The sequence below is a fragment of the Phyllostomus hastatus genome, unplaced genomic scaffold (assembly GCF_019186645.2).
Source record: "Phyllostomus hastatus isolate PE091 unplaced genomic scaffold, TTU_PhHast_1.1 phas_contig_58, whole genome shotgun sequence".
Taxonomy (NCBI): Eukaryota; Metazoa; Chordata; class Mammalia; order Chiroptera; family Phyllostomidae; genus Phyllostomus; species Phyllostomus hastatus.
The window spans coordinates 468,835-487,809 of record NW_025333916.1 but is presented as its reverse complement, the minus strand read 5'-3'; positions in this window follow the sequence as shown (position 1 = coordinate 487,809).

Below are 18,975 nucleotides of genomic sequence, written 5' to 3'. Positions count from 1 at the left end.
TAATCATGTGCTATCCTTGATCCAAAAGGGTATTATTCTATTTTCTGTCCACTCTGTTTTTTTCAGGTTAAAATGCTTGGCTGAAAGAAAAAAAAATACCTAGTCACCAGGCAAGGCACCCTCTGTATTTGGCAGAGGGAACCTGTGCCACACAGGGAGTCAGTTGGTTTCTTCTACATATTTAGGGGAAAGTGGAGGAAAAAATATTCTGATGGCAAGAGTGCCTCATGGAATTGTTCAGGAACTCACCATAGGACTCTTGTATTGGCACCTAGAAGGATACTCAGGTGAATTTAGAAGAAAATCACCTGCTTCCTATGGGTTATAATGGGAGTGAGGTAGATGAAGACAGGAAGTATTTTTTTTTCCTTTCAGAGGGAGCAAAAATTGGTGTTGTGTTTCCACTTTGGAAATGTTTACAACAATGAGTGAGGAATATGAATATCCTACTCCTGGTTTGATTAAAACTGATGATTACTTATAGTATGAATACAGTGCTTTAGCATATGACGGGACACAGATTCTGAAATAACTAGGACTTATGGGTCTTTGTGAGTCTCCCTTCAGTCCTGCAGCCAGTGAGACTTTTGCAACAGCAGTACATCCTTGAGGGATTCACAAACGAATGAATATATGACAATGGAGTCTTTTTTGACATCTTCCTGCAGCTACTTCACATTTTAGTCCATTTCCCATAATTTCTCTTTCCCATTTCCATCATGAACCTATATTAAGTATTCTTACCATGTGAACATTGGATAGAATCTTGTACAAATTTTTTAAAAGAAAAGGAACATTATTTGAAGAACAAAGTGGCCATTATAAGTTAAAGTAAATGCAGTCAGTTTTTAGGGAAAAGGAGAGGATGTCAAGTAGGTACCTTACCTGAACTAAGATATTATTGCAATGTAAACAAGAATAATGTAGAAGAACAAAGTAAACAATCAGAAAATGATTTACAAATAATGAGAATAAAGCAATATTTTCAATATTTTTTAAAATGCTGCCTTGAAATAATTCTGCCTAATAAATGGAATAATTCATTTCAAGTTCCAAAACATATTAGGAAAATTTCTTGATAGGCAAAAGAGGTATTTTATTTAAATTTTTGGTTTAGAAAATTTGCTATATATAGCATTTATGAAAAAGGCAAAGAGAATGATGATGAAATGTTTCCAATGAATATATGTCCAAAAAATTTCATGACATGTATAAAGCAATTTAATGTAATTGTTACTTAACCATATTTCTGTTTTAGAATATGCAATTAAATATTTGTTTTCTCAAAATGTATTACAAATGTTTATTTTGCTAATATAAATATTGCTTCATTTGAAAAGAATTTGAATATATAGATAGACTGTGTAATAAAAACAATACTTAAAAATTTGGAAATATATTAAAAGGTGGAGGGATTAAGTACAGATTGGTAGTTACAAAAGAGTCATGAGGATGTAAAGTACAGCATAGGGAATATGGTCAATAATATTGTAATAACATGTTTGGTGCCAAGTAGGTACTAAAAATTACCAGAGGGAACACTTTGTGAAGTGTTTATTTAACCAATATGCTATACACCTGAAACTAATACTAAATAATATCAAATTCAAAGTATAATTAAGAAATTTAAAAGTGGGAAATATATTAGTAATTATTTAAGTATAAAATCAATCTGAAATTTTATTTTTCATATGTGCAATCACTTCATTTTAAAACATCAGCTAAATTTAATAAAATAATGGTTTAATATTTAAAAATGATATATAAAATAATATATCAGTATTTAAATGTACAAGAAATTACAATATTCTTAATAATCCCAACTACATTTGTGAAGTCAGTTATCCTCAGTAATAACTTTCTAACCAATAACTTCAGTTTGGGAAAGCTTACAGGGACACTTCATGTTTCATAGGCATGCAAAACACTGTAACCCAGGTAATCAGAGAAAATAACTATGTCACTAGCCATTTACATTATTTCTATACTTAGTTTCCTTCTTTTTCTTCAGGAAATCTATATGAAAGTGTGAATCAGACAAAGGGAGTGTCATGAACAATGCTTATTTTGAGCATAATAAAAAATTAAAATAAAATGGCTCTGCACATATGTTTCATAATAAGTTTTTTTCCTCTCTCAGAGCAAAAACATCTGCCACACTTTTTGACCTCTTACAGGCTTTCATTCTCATGTTATGTTTCAGAGCCATCACATAAAAACTGGACTAAATTTTTATATGTCTGTGTACAAAAAACAGTCAATCAAAAGTTTTCTTCCCCACAATTAATATCTGTGAGCCATTGGATCAGCTAACTATGCCACTGCCTTTTTGTGTAGAGAGAAGGGATAACTTTTGACTAAACCTTTCAGTCCCAGTTGCAAATATTTGAACAACTAAAGGTCAAGTATTTTATTTCGGGACTTCTGGAAGTACTGACACTGGATTGATCCATACCTGGCCAAATTGCTAAGAAAACCATATCTGAGCACATGCAAATATCTAAATAGCTATAAGAAGTTAAATATATGAGGTGATAAATGTATGGATTAACTAGACAGTGGACATTCTTTCATAATTTAAGAAAGAGAAGCTATATGAATATAATGGTATCTGTTCTGGTCTTTCTCTTAAATTGTTTAGAATATTCTTGTAGTAGTATATCCTCACTATCGCTCCATTCTGAATACATGTATCACTGACTTTTTTTCAAAGATTGTATTCTCTCTTATAGATATATGTCCTTTGAAAGCAGTGACATACATTATTTATCATGTATATTCAGCCCATTGCATGATGTCTGAAATCCTGGACTTAAAACTTGTGTTGAATGACTGCATAATAAATGAACAAATAAGGTGATACTATCCCTCTGGCTAGAAACAATTTCTCTTCCCTTCTCTGAAATATCTCTTAGTTACTTCATGTTATTTCTTTGTGTGAATGATGGTAACACATTTAGGAGCTCCAAGTGACCTACTGCTGAGGCTGTAGACATCTATGTGCATTTGTACTTCAGCAGTTTAAGTACCCACTTCAAGCTCAATCTCATAATTGCTCTTCTGAATACTCTAGTTTTGGTGGAGTATTTTGTTACTCTGCTATGTTATTCTTGGATCTGCCACTCTTCCCAGCCTAGTTGGATTCCTTGTTCCTGGTTATTATATTTTGGATCACTGTGGCCTTGTATCCATATCTGTATATGTCAAATGCCTATTTTTAATAGTTGCAAAACAATTTTTAAACATATCCACATTTTTAGTTTTAAATGTTTTATAAATTGAAATTTGATAGCATGTTTCCTTTTAGAAAAGAATTTCATTCAAACTGTAGTTCACTGAGAAATATCCTTTGTATTTGATTTTCAAGCATATAGTTAGAAATTTGGTAAGTAGAAAACTGCATTTTTAAATATTTTATACAAGTACAATTTATAACACATTTATTGCAAATTTCTATCTAATGTAAAAATGTACAGCCTTTAAAAATGTCTTGGAGAGAAAATAATTTCAATGTCAAAACTGCTTACTATTTATATATATATTTCCTTTTGAGTTAATAATATATGCCACATTAAACTAGACAAGCTATGGGACAGTTAGAAAGTTTACTTTAAAAAAATCAAACCAATTGAAACACTTTCATAAGCATGTGTCTATCGTTGGTCTTTGGGGAAGGCTAAGATGATAAGCCCTCCTTTGTACCACCGGATTCTCCACTGGGATGTAAAACTCCACTTCCTATGCACCCTCACCCATGTTCAGCAGTGAAGAGGTGGCCAAAATTGACCATTTTTTTTTAATCTGGTTATTCTCTGGAATCATCATTATAGTTTTCCAACACGTGTCTACACACATATCCACAGGGCTAGGTGATCCACGTCACCCCAACCACTTTTTCCATCTATTCCCTTATGCCACATACTAATTTATACCCAGTCGCAACTTCATGGTTTCCTTTGTTGAACGTTGGTATTGCCTCCATTCAAATTTATGTAGACTCTGATAAGGGTTGATATAGGAAAGTGTTTTGTTTTTGCCCTGGAAGAGTGAGCTGACAATTTGAATGCCCCAAATAGCTGTTTTCCTCAGACAAATGTCCAAAGGCCTTTCTGATTCATGATGATTAATAAAAAAAACAAAACACATGAGTTTCATATGCTAATTTCATCCTTAGCCTCACTTTTCCTTCAGCTTCACTTTCACCTTAAATTTAATTGATAAGGTACTGTTTTTCATGCCTTTTTCTTTCTTCCCCACCAGCTGTCATGTCTGAGCACGTCCTCATAAATAGGTTTCATTTACTTACCTAGGCGGAAATAGCAAAGTAATAATGTCTTTGAATGTACTAGTAAAATGAACTACTTCAAATAGGCCATAATGTCACAAACTATTTTAGTGTGATGGGCTTTACAATGGTTTTCACAGGCAGTTAAATACATGTGTTGAAAATGAATAGCTCTTTTAAATGGATATGTTTTCAGTTACTATAATGACTAAAAATGAATATAAATCCCTGGAAAGTAAAATATTATTTGAATAATTGAAATACTCATAGTCTTGCATCTAAGTTTTTTCAGTGATTATAATTTTAAAGTATCTGTTAAAAATAATCAATCTCTCTCAGTTGGATAATAAATGAAAGAGTCACAAAAGAGAATGAGGACCAAAGATATAAACGATGTAGTTGGGTTTTTGTTCTGCTCCTGTTTATGTAATGATTTTATCTAAACATTTAATCTCCTTGAACTTGAGTTTTCTATCTGTTGAAGATTATAATAAAACTGACTTACCCCCCTCTTAAAGTTCCTGTAGGAAAATGGATGAATATTTCACATTCTGTAGCTTGGTTAGTTATTGGTCAAAGAAACAACATCAGGTCCTTCAGAATTCTGTTCAAGTCGATATTAATCCACAGGACAGGACTGGATAGCAGTGTGCTCTGACAGAACAGGGTATTTAAATGTTCATCTTTCTGGGCACCACAGCAATTGATCATCTAGAGCTTGTGGTTTCTGCTTACAGTGTTTATAATCTATGTACAACTTACTTTAACATATGTCCACATTTGTTTCATAAAATTACTCATGAAAGAAGTAATATTGACAAGTTAATAAAGGATGGTGAAATCAGTCCATGGTGCCCCATGCTCCACCACAAAATCTTGTCCAAGGGAATTTTAGTCTCCTATATTTTTGCTCTGTGAAAGTGCTGCTGGAGGAATTAGCTATGAATTCCAAGGTTTCTTCCTATAAACCTCAGAAATATCAGTCTTTATTTGGGAAAGTTAAATAACAAAGCAATGTTCTGGGGTGCCACAGAATATGCCTTAAGACTTTCAATATTTCTTTGCTTCCAAAACTTGACATGCTGGGGCTTCCCTGCCCATCCTTCTCACCAAAGAACACAGCATACAAAACTACTGTGTTGTCATCATACTGAAACTTATCATGCTGAGATACCTGATTTAATAAGTGAGACACCTCATTTATTAAATTACTCATGTATATCAATCAGTTTTTTCAACTTTATTTAATACTGTGTTTTTTGTTCATTCTCTAAAATGTATTTTATGACTTCAATATGACATCTTCGAGCATATGGGCAATAAAATAGGATAGTCCTGAAATACATAGTATATTTAGAATATTATTCAACAAACTTTTCTTAGAAAAATATGTCTATGCCTCTGAATATAAACTGAAAGCTGCGATGTCGTTTTTATCAATATGAAAATGTCAAAGACCTACAGCAAGGTTGCTTGTGCTCTAATTTCAAAAAGTGATGAAGATTTTCTTAAAAGTCTCTAAACTAAAATTGTGAAAGTGAAAAAATGTTTTATACAGAATTGAGAATATAACAACAAATTTATACATGCTTCTTTTTTTATTTAGTTTCCATTGTATTTTTCCCATTACTGTTTACCCCCCTTACACCCCCTCCACCCAGCAATCACCATGCTGTTGTCCATGTCCATGAGTTCTTTTTGCTCAATTGCTGCTTCATGATACTAAATGAGGTTTCATTGGTGGTCCAGAACACATAAATATTCAATTTAAAAATTTTGTCTTTATGCCACTTACCTTGTAATAGCTAGTTTCTGATGTTCATTTTGCCATTTGTGTTTTCTTGCTATGCTCACTGATAAAGTCATCAGGTTATCATTATACTGTTTAAAATGATAGGGGGAAGAAAAAACAATTAGAAAAATAAATTTGTCAATTTTTGAAAACAAATATTACCAAAAAAAGCTGACTATATATTCACATAAGTAGAGTATCACTATGATTACCCAATGTGTGTATATATATATATATATATATACACATTTTGATTGTGTCATCAAAAGTGTAGCATTCACTACTAAGCAACTTGAAAGAGCTGAGTCTAGAAAAACTATACATTTCAATTTTCACTGTAAATTCTAAGGGACTTCCCAGAGTATGACCTCTCTTTCAAACATCCAAAGAGGAGGCCCCAATATTCTCCACTGCCCTCTTAGACTAATTTGTAACTGATTTGAAATACTGCCCTTGTCCTTCATTATATTTCCATGTGCAATAGGTTTTATTGCTGGATTTGCCATTCTGTCCGACTGGTTTCATAAGTGCTGATAAACATTTAGTTATGTAGCCAACACCATGATCAAGATATAAAAATGCTCCTTCACCTCTAACCCCTGTGCCATTTTGAAGCCAAATCTTCCCTGAACCCCAGCCCTTAGCAATCAAGGCATTTGCCTTTTTCAGAAGTTCTTATAAATAGAAACACAAGGTATATAGCCTTGTTAGTGTAGCTTTTTAAACTTAATGTGAAGTTTTCTTCAGGCAATGAAAAATTTCTATTCTTATTTGTTTTTTTTTATTTTATTGTTGTTCAAGTACAGTATTCCGCCTTTCCCCCCCAGCTCTCCCCCACACCCCAGCCATCCCTCCCTCCCTCCCCTAATTGTACTCCCTCTTGGTTTTGTCCATGTGTCCTTTATAGTTGTCCCTGAAAACCCGTCCTCCTTTCCTTCCCATTATCTCCTCCCACCTCCCCTGTGGTTACTGTCAATTTGTTCTTTATTTCAATGTCTCTGGTTATATTTTGCTTACTTGTTTGTTTTGTTGATTAGATTCCACTTAAAGGTGAGATTATATGGTATTTGTCTTTCAATGCCTGGCTTATTTCACTTAGCATTATGCTCTCCAGTTTTTGCTCTTTTATAATTTCCTTTTCTTTATTCAGAATGCCTTTATTAAAATATTAGTATTCCTGGATCTATTCATGACTTCAACTCTGATTTCTTTGTTTTGTTCTTTGTTTTATTTTTAAATTTGAAATATTAGGCAATTAAATTATATCCCAGAGGGAGTATCATTATCTTTATATTTTAATATGCCCATTTAGTATTAATATCTGGTAATCATCATGTTGTTTTTAGGAAAACTTCTAATGTTTAAGCTATTTAAGTGATCTTATTATTTTTATTCAAACTTTTTTTCTCTTTTTTAGAATTTATACTTCAGTTGCCATCTATTTATTTTTTGTTGTCTTACTCGACTCTGGCTATTGGGTACTTCTAAGTATATTTATATTAAATACAGTATATTTCTGCATTCCCCTTTTATTGTTATTGGCACATAGGTATTGAGTTCTTGTGTTTAAATGTTATAAAATGCAGGGTTTGGACCTTCACTTGAGCACTCACTGCCTAACTAGAACTGAGATCTACTGCAGACCATCTCTGTGCCTCACTTTTATTTTCCCTGAAAACAGAGGTTGTGATTATATTTACCATATATCTTTTTGTGTGTTTATTCACTATATTAAACAGATTAATGTAAACATTGATCAAGAGAGTTAGAAAAAATACTGAAACTTTATTGGCATTATGCTTTGCTAACAGGATAACAACTACTTTTTACTTTCTTATTATGTTTTTTTTTTAATTTCCCAAATATTTTATACTGGTTTTTCTTTAGTCAGCATGAGCAAAATAATATAACATTTATAACTTTTAAGACCCAATCATCACCAATCAATATCAGCCTTTATTAGCTAAGTGTTTAAATGTAGGTATAAATGGAAAATATTTCTTTATAGGCTTAAAGCAGTGATAATTATATTTCATTTATTTCACTCAAACTCACACTTTTTTGAATCTTCAACTTGAATCAGTCAGTCTAAGTGGAGTCCACTTGTATGAGGGGCAGATATGCAATTGTTGCTGACATTTTCTGTTGCTTGAGACTCCCCGATGTCAGAAGAATTTGTACAATCAGTACTGATAGAATCACCCCAAAAGCAAAGCAAGTTGTCAGTACTAATGAAAAAACAATTATTACTAAATATTTGTAAAATGAAGAAAATTAAGACAGGAAGCAGTTACATTTAGAGATAATGTTTAGCTATGTTAAATGCAGGATTTATGGGTTTTCATGTCTCCATAAGCACTGATGCCCTTAAAGACATAAAAACAATTTAGAAGAAAGCTGGTGATTTCAATAATATGTAGGAAGCTAACAGTGGGTATATTTTGCTTTTAAAGCTGTCATTATGGGAAAGTAAGGTGACTTTCAGAAGAGTGGCCAGCTATCAGCTTATTAAAAATAACCATATGATAACTTGTAAATCATGTTTTCCTTTTCTTTTGTTAGAACAGAGTTGAAAATCTAATGAGAATAACATAAATATTTTACATTTGTTAACACATACACAACACATACAATTAGAGAAGTGATTTTTTTAATTAGCTGTTGCTGCAAACCATTCTATCCTGACAACTTAGCTATTATAATGTCCAATCACTTATTGTATCATGATGCCAAAGTTTAAGGTAAATTCAAGTGGAATAAGAAGTTTGCAAAATAATAAACAATTTACATTGGTTATTCTAGAAAGAATAACATATCACTTCACAAAAGGCAAATGTTATAAGTGTATGAATAAAAAAGTTATGAGTATCATTTGTGTCAGTGTTTACAAATGAACATTCTGCCCTCCAGATGGTGTATTATTGTCTTACAAGTATGGTGTTATCACAGGAAAATATTTTTAATTTTCAGTGCAATAGGAAATATATATGGGTTCCATAAACTTAAAAACTTGAAAGGACACTTCTGCTAATGAGAAAACAGGTGTGGTTAGCTACCTTATTGCAATTAATTTACTGTGATTAAAATGTCATTTTAATATATTCAGCACCAATTATTAGAGAGTCACAACATTTTAATATAGCTTGTGGGACAAAAAAGTCTGAGAGAAGTATAAACATTTATTAGAGAGGACACATTTGTACTCAGTTATGTCACCTTCTGTCTTTAAAGTTCCCTGTAGTTTTTCTGCTTCAATGTTAAAGTAATACATTTAAATCTCTATTTTAAACAAATCATACAGCTAATAATTTAATTATATACACATAAGCTTTATTTCTGTGTCACCATTGGCTCTCATTTCCTTATTGTCTTTAATTCAAGACTAATTTTATTGGCCTGAGAATTCTATCTGAATTATATATATATATTTATATATACAGTATACAATGAGGCTAAAAGTAGGTTTACAATTATGAGTATGTAAAACACAGAATTTATTCTTGTATTATATTTATTATTATTATATTATTTTCCATACAAGCAACTATAAACCTACTTTTGTCCCACCCTTCTTTATATACATTTATACATATAAAACATTTGAATCTTATACATATAGTTACCTACAAGTCTATAACTATTTCATTTTGTTCACAAAATGCTGTTTATATGTATATGCTAATTAACTGGAAATGCATTATTACCATATGAAAATAGTCCTGGAAATTTTATTAGGATAGTATGGGAGAAATCACATAAGAAACATAAAAGATGAAAACTTTAGGTGCTACACATGGCAAAGAACTTTGATAAGACACTCATAGAACCAGATTTATGAAAGTGTATGAAATCAAAACTGCTTTTTCTTGTTGTGTTGAAGTGCCTTGAGATATGTATGTATCAATACATTAAAATTTTCACATCTTTTCAACACATTAACACTTCTGTTGAAAAAAAAATGGCATTCCATGTCTGTTTTCATGGGTACATTTTATGGAAGAAATATGATAAATGAATTGATCTGCAGTTGCTCTACAAAAAACCCTGGAAGTTTTCAACCTCTTAACAAGGGCATTCTTTGTCCTATATTATATTAATGCTTGTAAACTATTTGTAAATTATATAAATGTGTATTAGAAATGTGTATTAAAAATCCTATCATTCTCACCACTGGCATTCAACAGAAATTAAATGCCATCCAATTGAAAACTAGCTACAGGATAGAAATTGTTTGAAAATACAATCATGCCTCAGTACTCATCAGCTTCAGACCTCGTTAAACCAGGTACTCATTGCATTTTGATGAGAAAAAAAAACTGTTTCAGATGTGGCACTAGCTCAGAACTCATTGCACTTGCTGGAACTTGTATGAGTCAAGAGGCTGCCCCACAAGAGAAAATGCTTCATCTCTCCTTGTTTGCACATCGCTCACGAGTTTCAGTGCTCATCATGAGTTCTGGGATGAATTAACAAGTACTAAGGTACCACTGTATGTTTATAACAAATTTTAGTTAAAAAAAAAACAAATAATAAATTGTATTAGTTGATAATCACTTTCAAAAATAAAATCTATTTTCTCCTAATAATTTCTTCCATTGATATATCCTTGTAGAATGGTTCATATAACCTGAAAATAAAACTGGAAAGACAGCTTGGGGCCATGCTTGTCTAGAAAAGTCATTAAAATGTCTGAGAATTAGAATAATAACATAAATAAAATATATTTTTTAAATTTAAAGTTGCTTACAAAAACTGGAGAATGACAGGTTGGAGAAGAAGATATTTAAGAAGGCATCAAAATTTTACAGAAACAATAATAATGAAATAAGTGTCAGTTCACAGTGATAACTAAAAATCAGAAACAGCATATTTAAATGATACCAAGAATGTTATATCAACAGGATTTGATGACCTATTTCATGTAAGATGCTAAAGAAATGAGAATCTAAAATTGCTCTAGATTTTGAACCTCAGTGATCCAGAGAATGTTTAAAGAGTGAGATGATAAAATATATATTCAGAATGTTGGATTTAATACACTAGCAGTACTCATTTGGTACAAGTAGTAAAAGAAAGATCTAATAAGCAGTTGAGAATTAAGGACATTGAGGAAATTTGTAAGAAATACAGTGTATTATTCACCTCATTCAAAATAAAACTAGTATCACTGTTACAGAAGATATAAGATGGCAGCAAGTCCACCTTAAAATAAATTATGTCAAAAAAATTAAAATATACTTTCCTGGGATAAATGAAAAATATATTCATAACATATATATAATTTTAGATATGAGAGAGTCATAAAAATAAGGGAAATTTGGAAGTACTTAAAAGTAAAAACAAAATCAGCCCTGGCTGGTGGGACTGAGTGGATTGAGTGCCAGTCTGAAAATCAAAGGACCACTGGGTCGATCCCCAGTCAGAGCACATGCCAGAGTTGCAAGCCAGGTCCCCAGTGCGGGGCGCATGAGAGGCAACCACACAGTGATGTTTCTCTCCCTCTCTTTCTCCTTCCCTCCCTCTCTCTCTAAAAATGAATAAATAAAATCTAAAAAAACATAAAAACAAAATCAAGAGAAAATTTGCTTTGTCACAGTCTTTGAGGGAACTTTGCATTAGCCATGCAACAAATGTAAAAGCTCGTTCACCACCAAGGCGGTATCTTTCACCATGGAGTCATTTGGTCCCTTTCTAAACTATATAGAACTACAATTACAGTCCCGTTATTTATACCTTATTGCCAACCCATGAGAATAAGGGTGTAGGCTGGAACATTCTTGGTCAAACTAGGTCATGTCATTATCAACCTTTAATATTTGTTCTCACGGTATAAATATTACTCACTACAAATAATATTGTGATAAACATGACCTATTCACTTTGATTCAAGCTGAGTTCAAATTGACAATTCATGACATTTGTACTTTATTTTTCAACCTTTTTAGGGATAAATTTAACTAAGATAGTGAAAGGTCTTTAACCTAAAAACTATAAAACATTGGCATTTATACTTTATATATAACCCAGGGGTGTGTGCAACTGCCTTGAACTTACAAATCATCCGTAAAATCCTTTTTATTCTGCCTTGATTACTTCAGTTATTTGTCCCATCTCATGTGGTCTGAGCAGCCTGAGTCCCTCTGCTCCACTTGTTTGTCCACTGTGTCTGTCCACTGTGTCCTACATGAGGAATGCCATGGCCTTTAAAGAAATAGTCAGAACATTCACATGTGAATGAAAAACATTTCAAAAACTACCTATCTGATCTGGTGAGAAAGTGTTTGAAAGTAATGACGACTGAAAATATTCCTCAAAATGGTATGTCAAGAGATACTTTCTAAATCTAGAAACTGTAAAATATCTTGACTTTGAATATAGAATCTAAAATTAAGGGCTTCTATAAATTATAGAAGATATTTCACATGAAATATCTTCTATAGTTTATATATTTATATAGTGGCTATAGTTTTAAAAGATCATCTCAGTAGTAATTTTACCCATTAAAATTTTATCTCTCAGGGGCAAATTTACCTAAAATGTAAAGATACAAAATGTTACATTACTGTCTTCACATCATGCTCATTTTTCTAAATATCTTAATTTTTAAGTGGAACAAGTCTTCAACACTTACTCAAAATCCACATGGAGACCATTAACTATGCTACTCTAATTCATTTTCCCTTCTGCAATGCTAATAATAACTAATCACAAGGGTTTCAAACTTGGTCAGTGTCACTTGTAACTGGAAATCGGCAAGGCTCTTTATTCTGAGAAGAGCAGGAAGAAGAGGTAGGGCAGAGGACACTGAAAATGACCTGGCCATACTGCTCTCATGAGCCTAAGTTGCCTATGATCATATTGCCTTTAAGTCCCTTTTCCAATAGTTTGAAAATTATCCAATAAAAATCACTGAAAATGATAAATTGCCACAAAAAACTAAGCATAATAGCAATTAGTTCTAATTAAAAGTTTTTAGAACAAATGCATTTTGTTGATTTTTAGTAATAGATTTATTAAGAATTAAATGACATAAATGCACTCAAACAGTTAACCAGAAAAAATATTCTTAATTTTAATGATATACTGGTGATTGATCTTCATACCATTGACAAAAGGCATATCATCTTGTTTTTCTAATCTTAATATAATCAATGGCACTGTAGACTTTTTATGTTATCATGAACCAAATCAATGTGTCTTAATAATATAAGCCATTCAGTTTGGTTCAGACTGAGTCCAAAGTCAGAGCCATTTATTACTTTAATGAAAAATTTTTTATTGAGTTACAGAATGAATTTTATATCTCAGACATTACAGGAGAACATAATGCTATGAAATATGTAAGAATGAGCATAAATTTATGTACTCTTTAACATATCTGAGAAAGATTTTCAAAGAATAATTCAAACTAATATAATCCAAAATTTTATTTTACATTGCACAATGATAAATTAATACCTCTTAAATTATGTACAAGGAAATTAACACACATAATCAACTCATTTTAAAATTAGATTTTCAAAATATTTCTATAGTCATTTATCTAAAACATAATATGTCTATAAAAAATCAGTAGAATTCTGATGGTTATTCCATGTATTTCATTAAAGCATGTAACTTCCAAATGGTTAAGTAATGAACCCCAAAATGTCTTGTACTCTCTTACATTCATCAAATATAGTAGCTAGCAGGAAAATATCTTCTTTAAAATCTCTAACGTTTCATCACTGACAGAATAAATGTCCCAAAAAGTTAGCATGGAGGACAAGATTCTCTGGATCCCGCACTTCAAGTCTGCCCCTGTATTGCCTCCTCAAGACCCACAGTCTGGCTCTTCAAGATTACAGTCCTTCTTGTTAGTTCAAATGATTATACGCTTTTCAACACTATGCTTTTCCTTATTATCTCTATCATTCCTCAGTCATTATCTATTTTCAGCTCAAAATACTATGTCAACTCTGTAGAAAAATCAATAGCCAATCACTTGTGTATTCACAGCACTTTCTATAAAATTTCTTATGGTCTTTATTACTTCAATATTTGTTTATATTCCAATTCCCCTGTTAAAGTAAAGTGTTTTCAAAAGCCACAATTATGTTTATTTCTTCTTTGTGTAGCAAAATTTTGGCTTCACTCTAGCTAGAATTGGGTGTGATAGGTAAAGCCAGGATAAGAAGGGGGAAAAGATAAAGAATAAGGAAATCCTTTAAGATAAATATCAAAAGGAGAAAGTTGACTAACTTGCTTACTCAATTAAAAATAAAGTGACTAAATGATATATTAAATACATACTTCCCAAAAAAGCAGGTAATATTTTGACAGTAAGTGTAACTCAATTACCAATAAATAAATTAGGACAATTCACAGAATTTCCAAAGTTCTCACAGACTCTTTATCCTGGATCCTGAAAATGAATGGATCTTCTTTTCATAGATAACCTTGAAGTGAGTGGTAAAATCTGTGCTAAAATTCACATTTAACAGTATTAACTGTTGCTTGTTGTTTTTTTAGTAATAGCAAAACTGTCCTAGATTTACTATTTTCTGACTCACTCCCGAACAACACATGAGCGTTCTCAGGAACAGCAATGATGAGGATGTCAGAGTTGTATGTAACTTTACTTATACCTCCATACTACAAAGCCAGATGGAAAAAGTAAATTTGTCCATTTTTAGGCAAATGTACAGGCAGAAGTCTACAGATGGATAGCATTGTATATAAATGGAATATAAGATGTGGAATTGTATGTGTGATCTTGGACAGGGAGGAAATTCAACTTCACTGTGCTTTAGTTTTCTCAAATGAACATTGCAGAGATCAGCCTATACAATATTTGAGGTTCAGGCAATTATTGGAATGTCAGTTAATTGCCTCAGACTGACTGTGTTTAAGTGTCTATAGTTCAACATTTTCAAACAATATATATCATGAAATTGTGCCACCCATGGGTCTCCTTTCTCCTGCCTATCAAGTATGCTACCTTCCACTTCTAAGTGGTTGATTAAGTGCAAGAAACTTACCTATGTGTTGTCAGTCTTAGGCCCTAAACACGTGGACAGGCCTTAACTTCTGTGCCCGATTTTTTACTATAGGAATTCTCAGATACTTTACTACAGTGATGTGTCTTTTGAACCTCTAATCTAAGAGTGTAGAGTGCAACATCTTTTTTGCAGGATGTCTATCAATACATTTCAAATTGCAAATGTCTGACTACTTTTTTGGCTGTCACTATTTAAAGGGTCTTTCCTTCTATCAGAATTAAATTAGTATAACCAGTCATAAAGCTTTAGTGTTCAGATGAATTTCCATTGCATATCTAATATTCTGCAACAGAAATATTCTCAAAATTCTGAAATATATTCTGGAGTATTCATAAATATTTTCACTTTTAAAGATAGTTATTTTTTAAAATATTTTTGTTTTCTATAGTTGTGTGTTGGCTAATTACAAATAGTAAGACAATTAAAGTAAATAAAAAAGGTTCATATGCTTAAAACTGGTATTTAGGCATAAACAGATGGCTCAAGTGCAGATGTTTGCAGATGTTTGGCTACTGTTCCCTTATGGATCATAAGTCATGGTCAATAAGGCGTCCATGAATAAGGTGACAGATAATTCTACTGAAGTCCCATGCTGCTGCAGGAGATAAATAGCATCTTCAGAACCACATATTTGAGCAACCCTCATTTGCCAACCCTAGTAATTTTAAATTAGTACTTATGTTTTTGTTTTTTTAATAAATACTTTTTAAAAAGACTTTATTTATTTATTTTTAGAGAGAGGGGAAGGGAAGGAGAAAGAGGCAGAGAAACATCAATGTGTGGTTGATTCTCACATGCCCCCTACCAGGGACCTGGCCCACAACCCAGGCAGGTGCCTGGACTGAAAATCAAACTGGCGACCCTTTGATTTGCAGGCCTGTGCTTAATCTACTGAGCCATACCAGCTGGGGAAATTAGTACTTATGTTTTTTTTAATTATTATTATCATTTGTAACACTAACAACTTCTGTTAAGGAGTTGACAGAATATTTCCAGAGTACCATGGTCATAGATTGCTTAGCATTGATTTACTTAAGCTAATAAAAATCTTTGTGTTTTCATCTGCAAAGAACATCTACCTAAAGATGTAGTTTCAATGATAATGAGCATATTGAAAGGAAGAAGTGGAAAAGTGACACCTAGCTGAGTAGACTAATCCTAACATAAAGCTTATACTTTAAAGTATATTTTATTGATTATGCTATTATAGTTGTCCTATTCTTTTCTCCCCTTTATTATCCTTCACCCTGTACCACCCTCCCACCAGCATCCCTCCACCTTAGTTCATGTCAATGGGTTGTACATACAAGTTGCTTGGCTTCTCTATTCTCTATACTATTCTTCACCTCCCCCTGTCTATTTTGTACCTGCCAATTATGCTTCTTATTCCCTGTGCCTTCCCTCCATTCTATCCCCTCCCCATTGATAACCCTCCATGTGATCTCCATTTCTGTGATTCTGTTTCTGTTCTAATTGATTGCTTAGTTTGTTTTTATTTTCATTTTTTAAGTTCAGTTGTTGATAGTTGTGAGTTTGTTGTCATTTTACTGTTCATATTTTTGATCATCTTCTTTATCTTAGATAAGTCCCTATGATGTTTCATATAATAAGGGCTTGGTGATGATGAACTCCTTTAACTTTGCCTTATCTGGGGAGAACTTTATCTGTTTTCCCATTCTAAATAATAGCTTTGCTGGATAAAGTAATCTTGGATGTAGGTCCTTGCCTTTTATGGCTTCAAATACTTCTTTCCGTCCCTTCTTGCCTGCAAGGTTTCTTTTGAGAATCAGCTGATAGTCTTATGGGGACTCCTTTATAGGTAACTGTCTCCTTTTCTCTTGCTGCTTTTAAGATTCTCTCCTTATTGGTAATCTTGGATAATTTAATTATGTTGTGTCTTGGTGTGTGCTTCCTTGAGTCCAACTTCTTTGGGATTCTCTGAGCTTCCTGAACTTCCTAGAAGTTTATTTCCCTTGCCAGACTGGGGAAGTTCTCCTTCACTATTTTTTCAAATACATTTTTAATATCTTGCTCTTCCTCTTCTCCTTCTGGCACCCCTATGATTTGTATGTTAGAACATTTAAAGTTGTCCTGGAGGTTCCTAAGCCTCTCATCTTTTATTAAAAATTCTTGTTACTTCATTCTTTTCTGGTTGAATGTTGATTTCTTCCTTCTTCCTTCTTCCTTCTTCCTTCAAACTAAAATCATTAGTTTGTGTCCCAGTTTCCTTCCCTTCACTGTTGTTCCCTGTATATTTTTCTTTATTTCACTTTGCATAGCCTTCACTTTTTCCTCTATTTTGCAACCACACTTAACTATTTCTGTGAGCATCCTGATTACCAATGTTTTGATTTCTGCATCTAATAGGTTGGCTATTTCTTCATTTGCTTAGTTCTCTTTTTTTTGCAATTTTAATTCATTCTTTAATTTAGGCCATATTTTGTCTGTGACCATGTCACTCTCAATGCCCCTGATCTTGTCATTTGGGCCATATTTCTTTGTCTTAGCAAACCTGTTATGTTGTAAGGGGTGGAGCCTTAGGTATTGGCCAGGGCAGAGCAACCCACATCACTGCATTTTGGCACTATATGTGGGAAGGGATTGGAGAGGGAACAATGACACTTGCTCTGTTCTTGGCAGGCTTTCGGTTACTTCCTCCACTACCCACAAACAAATTGGGCCCTTCTGGTGCTGATTCCCCAGTGGGTGGGTTTGTGTGCATTCTAGGACTATGTGTGTCTCTCCAGCAAACTCTCATGTAAAGCTGGGAGTTTCTTCTGCCACTGCAATCCCCTCAGGTTTTTGTAGTCAGCAGTTTTGATGCTTTCTTTTCCCATGCTGGAACCCTGGGTTGTGGGATCTGTCTCATATGCAAATGTGGGACCACCCAGTCTGCCAGCCACTGCCTTGTCCCACCCTGGTCTTCCAGCACTGCCTTGCTGTGTGTCCTCTCCACACCGCCACCCTCCCCCCCACCCTTGGCTGCCCATCGCTGCTCCTACTAGCAGTCTGAATGGATATTTCTTCTTTAACTCCTTGTTGGTCAGTCTTTCATACAGTTCAATTTGCTGGCAGTTCTGGTTATTTTTTTTCTAAATTTGTTGCTGTCCTTCTTTTGGTTGTGTGAGGAGGTAAACTGTGCCTCCATCCTTGTGGGAAGTCCAAAGATTGAACTTTGTAGGTGTGCTTTTTTCAGATGCTGGTGATCTGAGAAGATGGCTGGTTACATACCACCCAAAATTGTCTTAACATTTTATCTCAAGCCAACCTTTTTATAAGGAGAAGAGAGGGTATATAAGGGGTTTTGAAAACAAATGGTTAAAAGGATGAGAATTGCAGTCTGGTAGTGATTTTTCTAGCACAGTCATACATCAGTACTCTTTGACTTCAGAACTCAAACCTTGTATTTGTTACCTTTTGATGATAAAAAAAAATGTTTCAGCATGGTGCTTGTTTAGGACTTTTCCCACTTGCTAGAACTTGTTTGAGTCATGATGTCACCCCACAAGATAAAATGCTTCATCATTCAGTACTCATGGGTTTCAGCACTCACCACGAGTTCCAGAATGAATTAAGGATGAGTACAAAGGTACCACTGTCTTTTTTTATCTATGAGTCAACAATTCTTTATCTGCATTCCCTCCCTGAAACTCAGTTGCCCAGGTACCATTTTGATCAATGACTTGCAAACTCCCCAGGGCACAAAGGACAAAGGACAAAGCACAAATTGCTTATCCACTTCCTAGAGTCATGTAGGTCATGCATTCCAGTTCCTGTGACTCCAAGAGTGGCTTCATTTTCTCAACTAATAAACCCTTACTTAAAGGAAGCTTGTAGAAGCAGATGTTGCTCTGGCT